Below are 8,347 nucleotides of genomic sequence, written 5' to 3'. Positions count from 1 at the left end.
CACTGTCTTCAACATAAACTGCATAGTAGAATGACAGGGTAGAGAGGAAACTGTTGAAAAAATCTTTATTTTTGTTTTGCTTTTGCACACAAAAAGTATTCTTGTCGCTTCGTAACTATTTTAACAATGTCTTTACTGCTTCTCTGGACCTTGAATGTGGTCATTTTGTTGCTTTCTATGGGAGATAAAAAGCAAAAAAAAAAAAAAAACCTCTCGGATTTCATCAAAAATATCTTAATTTGTGTTCTGAAGATGAACGAAGGTCTTACGGGTGTAAAATGACATGAGGGTGAGTAATTAATTGCAGAAATTTCATTTTTGGGTTAACCAACCCTTTAAGAAAGTGGACCTCAATGGTCCAGGGGCCCCAACAACACTGCACATTTTGGGGGTCTCCCATACTGGACATACATTTTAGGTCTTGAATCCTCTATTAATGAGCCGGTTATTTGTCAGTCATTTATGTTAGATTAGAAGGCATCTAAAATTTACAGTATTCCAGACTGAGAACCACGGCTCTAGGAAGATTACAAAGAAGCATCCACATGACCTCACAAGCTAAGACTTGATAGTAGGATTCGTATTATTGCAGATGGGGTCCACACAGCTGTTGAAGACAAGGGATTTGAGACTTAACACTGGTCTCTCGGAGGGGTCTGTGTCACCCATGCATGCCTGGTAAGCAGTATGGGGACTGAACTGATGCGTGTTGCAGAAGCTGATTACATGATCGCTGTAAGGAAGGATATTCTACATCTGACATTCTACATCTGATCACGTAATGCTTTGACTGTGAAGGCCTGTCGCACACTATAGCTTTAATCACCTTTAAACTTGGCAAGCATCACTGTTGCTCATAGACCCCTGACCCTCAGTATTAAACTTTGTAAGTTGTCTCACACTGTTTGTGGTACAAATATGAATTATGCGGCTCTAAGTGATCAGATTTATGATTTTTGTCCATATTATAGAGGTTTGGAGGTGGGCATAATCTTGAAATTCTTTCCCATAATTGAAATATGCATTATCATTTTCATTTTGTGCATGTTAAACGCATATTAAATTTTTAACATCTAGGCTACAAGTTTCAAAAGTAAACTTTGGCACTGCAAAAATGGGGGGGTGGGGGTTTATCAAAGCCTCTTGAATTGAGCTCCAGAACAGTTAAAATTATGCACTGCTTAAATGATCACAGAACAGTTATTTTCCACTCATGGCCCAACAAGACCATGCCTGCTGACAACTAACATAAAAAGGGCTTTCATAAATAACTTAAGCTGCTAGTGAAGTATGATGGCACTCATTTGCAATTCAAATGAAGTTCAAACTCCCTTTCATCTCTGACAGAGGAGATGAGATTCTCACCTGAGAATAGAGATTCTGCCACATTCATTTACAATGGCCTAGATAAGGCAATGAAGCCACTCTTACTGTGGTGAAGTCAACATGTATCCATTGAGGTATAGGATTATATGGGTATCCACATTCATTTGAAGCACACCTGTGATGCTCTTTTTGAACCTTTTGAGTGTTATTTAATATAAATGTGATTTCATAAAAATGTTTTATTGCATCCTATATTAAATCCTATACAGCATCATAAGAATAATTATTAATTACAGCATCAGTTGCGCACTGTTAAAGATTTAATTACTTTTTGTTACATATTGCGCAAACAGCAGCTAGAAAATATTGTGCAATTGTTAAATGTAACTGTTTTGGTTGTTTTGAAAAAGCAAAATATTCAAGATATGTTAATCAATGTGATGTTCACAATTTATTTGTCATGGATAGTGTTTAGTTTTGTTTCATGTCTTCATTTTTGTAGTTTAGTCATGTCTCATTGTTATGCTCCTGGTTTGCCATGTTTTCCCATGCCATGTGATTCCCTTGTCCTCATGTGATCATGTCATGTGCTTCCCTAGTCGCATGTGTTGTGTTGTCTTTGGTTGATTGTGCACAGGGTTAGTTCACCCAAAAATGAAAATTCTGTCATTTATTACTTACCCACAATGCGTTCCACACCCGTAAGACCTTCGTTAATCTTCAGAAAACAAATTAAGATATTTTAGTTGAAATCCGATGGCTTCATGAGGCCTCCATAGGGAGCAATGACATTTCCTTTCTCAAGATCCATAAAGGTACTAAAAACATATTTAAATCAGTTCATGTGAGTACAGTGGTTCAATATTAACATTATAAAGCGACGAGAATATTTTTGGTGCGCCCAAAAAACAAAGTAACAACTTATTTAGTGATGGCCGATTTCAAAACACTGCTTCAGGAAGCATCGGAGCATAATGAATCAGCGTGTCGAATCAGCTGTTCGGAGCGCCAAAGTCACGCGATTTCAGCAGTTTGGCTGTTTGACACAATCCGAATCATGATTCGACACACTGATTCATAACGCTCCGAAGCTTCCTGAAGCAGTGTTTTGAAATCAGCCATCACTAAATAAGTCATTATTTCGTTTTTTTTGGCGCACCAAAAATATTCTCGTTGCTTTATAATATTAATATTGAACCACTGTACTCACATGAACCGATTTAAATATGTTTTTAGTACCTTTATGGATCTTGAGAGAGAATGTCATTGCTGGCTATGGAGGCCTCACGGAGCCATCGGATTTCAACTAAAATATCTTAATTTGAGTTCCGAAGATTAATGAAGGTCTTACGGGTTTGGAACGGCATGAGGGTAAGTAATAAATGACAGAATTTTCATTTTTGGGTGATATTTTGGGTGAATAACCCTTTAAGCCCTCATGTTTGCCATGCGTCTTTGTCAATTATTGTCCGTGTACCACTGTTGGTAAGGTAATGTTCATGTTCATGTTCATCCCAAGCCCAAGCCCTTGTAACCCCCATGTTCGAACCACAAGCCCTTGTAACCCCCATGTTGCGAACCACCCACTCTAAGCGGGACTCAAACCCTGGTCCGCCGGCATGGGAGTCGGGCACTCTAACAAGGAGGCTAAAGACCACAGTCTCTAGTGTCAGTTGCTAGAGTGCCTTTTGAGATCAGGGGAGTGTGGTTTACACGCATAGCTCTTACCGGCCTACATCCGTTACACCCTTATGTTTGATCTTGAAATGGAAATAAACTGCACTTGGGTTCGTCAAGACTTAACTCCAGTGGATGCTTACACCATTTTACAATGTGCAATGAGATAATTCCTGTGATGCTGTACAAAAAAACTAAACAACCTTATAATCTGAGGATGCAATCAAACATTAATATAAAATCACATGTATACTGGATAACACTCAAAAGGTTAAAAAAGAGCATCAGTTAGGCATGGCATTTTTTGCAGCATCTAAGTTCATGGCTTATGTGTATTTGTCTGCACGCGACTGCAGATCTAAGTCAATCTTGCTGTTGCGTCTGGTTGAGCGTTGAAGGATTAAGAAAAGAGTAAAATCTTTTTGTTAATCTGGTGCTTTGTGGAGAGAGAGGGGGAGACATTGCTAGTGGGTTTCCTGTCAGCAAACTTAATTTCAAGGAAGAAAAAAAAGGAATGTACTATTATAGACACTGTACTATTATTAGACGTGTAAACCATTTTAATTTATTTTTATTTGCATAATATGAATATTATAATATTTAAATATAATTAAAAATATTAAATATAATATTGCATAATATAAATATAATTAAAATTTAAATATTTTATTTAAAATAATTGTATATATTAAATTAAATAAACATTTATATAAATATGTGTTTAAATAGGTAAAAATACTTATGACAGCCATATATGGCCATGCACCTTTTTTATTATTTAACGCCCTTCTAACTTATTATTTTTTATGGGGATTTCCATAGACATAATGACTTTTATACTATACAAACCGTATATTCTATCCTCTAACCCTAACCTTACCACTAAACACAACCCTCACAGAAAATTTTCTGCATTTTTTAAATTTTCAAAAAACATAATTTAGTGTGATTTATAGGTTGTTTTCCTTATGGGGACCAAAATAAATAAATAAATAAATAAATGAATAAATAAATAATAAAAAGTCCCCACAAGATCAAAAATGACTTCTTTGTGTATCTTTGCCCTCACAACGTATGGTTTACCAGGAACACACACACACCCAATGTATTAAATCTTATACATTTTCTGGGATCAGCAGAGCAGCCAAGGGCTTTGCATCCCTCAGATTAATCAAAACCATCTCATCCTATTGTCATCTTTCTTTCTAACATCCACCCACCCAATAAATATGTAGTCCTAAAATATAAAATAATGCCGAACCATGATATCACCTCTTATCAGAATCAGTTATATTATGCTTAAATTCACCAGATATTGTCAGTTAATATATATTCTTTCAAACCTACAGCACAGAACACATGGTATACAGAAAAACCAAGTATAGCCATATGTGGATTTGAGGGGTTAAGTCCAGGAAACACTCTGGATTAGAATATACCATGTGACAGGGCACACAATCAGACTGATTCCAAGATGACATCAAATATATAAGTGATTTTCTCCAGATATTTCAAAGGATGTGTGACAATAACTGTGGCTTTGGTCATTTTCTCAGAAAGAGTGGTTCTTCTGTCTGACATTCTTTTTTATAAATTCTTATTTTCACAATATATTATCTAATGAATTACATTTGTTAGATGCCAGAATTCCTTTTAAATAAACTTTCAGCAAAGCAGCTTTCAGACTTTGCAAATCAGCCAAAGAGCAAATAGTCTAAATTGGCAAAGCAGAACAGTTTATCTATCTGTCATCTATATATCAGTTAACAAAGCTTTATTGGCATGACTGTTGCCATTTACAATATTGCCAAAGTGTGCCTAGTTTAACCCATAGCTAACATAATTTAAATCAAATTACATGAAAATTTAAACAAATTAAAAATAAATATATTATATATTATATTATTAAATTTTTAGGTTATTTACAAAATCTGTAATTTAAACTATACGTTTAGCATATTGTAAATGGCAGTATAACACAGATGATCTGTCTATCCGGAGAACTGAGATTTCACCAAAAGAAATAAATGAAGGCAGCTGGCCTCTCTCTGTGAGAACATGGGGAGGGAAATGGAGAGAGTCTTTCAGACTGAAGTCCTGATGTCAAGCAATCTGAGACTTCAGCAAATCTCTCAACATCCCTCAGACTAAAAATAACCTCAAAATACATTAAAGCCACCAGAAACCCACTCACACCAAAGAGGTCAGATACGCATACTGATCTTCACTGGCTGACAATTTAAATTAACTTTGTATTTATACTGGTAATGTTTATCTTACTAGACTAACCTGAAAATTAAAATTCAAAAAGTCATATTCTTATATGTTTAAGCTTATAATCTTTGCTGCAGAGATGTCTGAAATGTGACCTTGGTGGAAACACAATGATTACTGTAGATATCTCAATGTCAAATCTGAGTCTGTTGTCATGGAAATTCTCAATACGAATACAACCTATTAATCTGAGTTCACCACAGACAATTTAAACAACTCCTTGTTGTAAATATAATAAAATACAGTATCTCGAGGTAATTCCCTGAATACTTACAATACAATCCAATACTTCCTTTAAGTATGGTGACTGCGTCAAGAAGCTACTATCACTACCTCAATCATCTTGAGCTGTTGCTTTTGTTGTCTTTTGAGTGTAGGATCTTTAGTACTTCTAGTCCTTAGCAGCGCAACATATACCTGACACAACTTCCAAATTCTTTTTTGCAGAAATTAAGTTTTATTTACGGCCGGGAGATTCATGGTCACAACAACTGAGTGCGTCTCAATGAATAGAAAGATGTACATTTAAATCTTACAGTTGAGTAAAAATGGATGTCACTCAAGGCTTTTTTACTGTGATTTGTTTTGGTGATTTTTTTGTAATGATCTAAGCTAATCATTATGACTGTTACAGTAGTTCTGTATTGTAAACTTGAGAAGTTGGCAAAACTCAAAAAATTTGAGGTAATTAGTTACATATTGTTTTTTAAGTTAAGAAATTCAAAGTTTAAAGGTGCTCTAAGCGATGTCATGCGTTTTTAGGCCAAAACATTTTTTGTCACATACAGCAAACATCTCCTCACTATCCGCTAGCTGCCTGTCCCCTGAACACACTGTAAAAAAACGCGGTCTCTGTAGTCGCCACAAGCTCCAAAAACGGCAATAAAAACAAACTGGTCCAGCCTGGACCACAAAACATAATAAACTTGCTCCAGCCAATAACCGAAAAGAATGATTTTAAATGCGCGTTCATGACTGTTTCAGGAAGCACGGAGGGGAGGGGGAGGAGGAGGAGGAGGGAGAGTCTAGCTATAGCCTCTGTTTTGTTATGCTGCGTTCACGTCACCTAGTATTTGCCGAAACCTTGAGATGACAACACGTGACGTTAAAACAGGAAGTTACTCCACCCAGGATCACTTAGAGCACCTTTAAGTAAGCAGAACTAGCAGATTTCAATTTTGTATGCATACATTTTAATTGCTCTTAACTTGAAAATTTTGAGTAAGTTAATTCATATATTAAACTTAAAATTATCATATAATCTTAACTGGCCACAAGGCTATCAGAGCCAACATCTTAAATTATATTTTTAGTAGTGGAAATTTTGCTAGCTATAGCTATAATTCAGCAAATGCTAATTGGTAATACAATGCTTTGATAACTTTAGCATAGCATAGCAATTGCTGAAAGAGTACAGCAATATAGAACATTTATGAAATACCTGTTCTCAAACTAAGCACCCCCCCCCCCACAAAAAAAAACCCCACATAACAGAAACTCTTCTAAATTGTAATAGTAAAGCAATTTGAACCTATACTAAATCCCCCACTTAACATTAACCTTGCACAAAAAAAACATGTGCAGTATGTACTAATTCTGTCCGCTAGAGATCGCTAGAGGACAAAACAAAGGCGTAGCTTGATGACGCCAAGTTTGAGAGCGGAATCTTGGGACATGTGGTCTTCACCTCAACGGACGGTGCAAAAGAATAGGGATTGGACTCCGGAACAAATCTGACCTGTTCATGGATGTGATTATTAACGTTATTGTAGTATGAAGCAGAGCAGGACCGAGTGTTGTGGGAGATCAACGAGGCCGCTGGAGCGATTGTGCAACACACGAGCAGCGGAACTTTTATTATGACACAGTCGCAGAGTTGCCAGATCTCGCGAGACAAATAATGCCGAGTTCAGACTGCACGATTTTCAAAGCAGTCGGGTCACTGTTCTTTTCACACTGCATGACTATCTTGGCCAGCATTCAGTCGCTGCTATGTTCATACTGTACGATGGATCGGCGACAGAAGTTTTCACACTGCATGACTTTACAATAGGAAGAATCGCCGACAACTCTGTCTGGCACGCAAATTACGTTTCACAACCAAACACACGCGAGACATGACAAGGAAACAATGCGCGCAAGACCAGAGTTCTCACGTGAGACTGGTCCTGCGTCTCAATCAGCTCCCTAGCTCCCTAGGTCGTGAATCAGTATATAATGAAAGTGAATGTGGCTGATACCCTGATCAGTGCCCTGACTACTGAACTAGAGAGCTGATTGAGACACACGGTGGGATTATTATTAAAAATAGTTGTCCGCAAGAAGCTTGAAATACGAATTCCCTGTGCGCTGATTTGCAGCGAAAACAACATAAAGAAAAGAAGAATATGGAGAAGGAAATGTTTGGGGAGACGCGAACAAGGATTGTGTGTTCTGCAACGACAGTTGGAGCAAAATACACAACTTTTCAATGTGCTGCTGTTGATGGTCAAGCAAATGTTTGTGCTTTGCTTCTGTATGATAAAATTGTAATGTTTATCTGAAACGAAGCCATGCTTGCTGATATTGTGGTCTATAACTCCTCCCGAACTCTCCGCTGCTCTGTATCTTGCTCTCTCATTGGCTGTCGGTCATCGCCGATGTAGTTTTCAGTCAGAACACTTTCCACACTGCAGGATTTTGAATCGCCGACAGGTCCAGATATTTAGCATGCCAAATATCTCACGGGTGTCGGCGACTCGTCGGCGATTCTCTCAGATCACGTCTTTGCTCATTCACACTGCGTGATTGTCACTCGCGTGAACGAGCACCGATTTGCCTGTGATTTCTGGCATTTGTCGGCGATTTCTCAAAACCTGTCGGCGAGCCAAAATCGGGGCTAAAATCGTGCAGTCTGAACTCGGCTTAAGCAACCAGGCCTGTGAAAACAAGCCCAAAACAAGCGACTTTTTCTACGGACCCCCCCCCCCCTATTGTTTATTAAAACTAATTTTGATGTCACCCTATAGTATTCTGTTTGAACCTTATTGTGTATCTTTAAGATGCTATTTTAATCATCGCAGTTTCAGTG

Source organism: Megalobrama amblycephala, linkage group LG19, assembly GCF_018812025.1.
Source record: "Megalobrama amblycephala isolate DHTTF-2021 linkage group LG19, ASM1881202v1, whole genome shotgun sequence".
NCBI lineage: Eukaryota > Metazoa > Chordata > Actinopteri > Cypriniformes > Xenocyprididae > Megalobrama > Megalobrama amblycephala.
The sequence above is the reverse complement of the archived record's forward strand: the minus strand, read 5'-3'. Positions refer to the sequence as shown.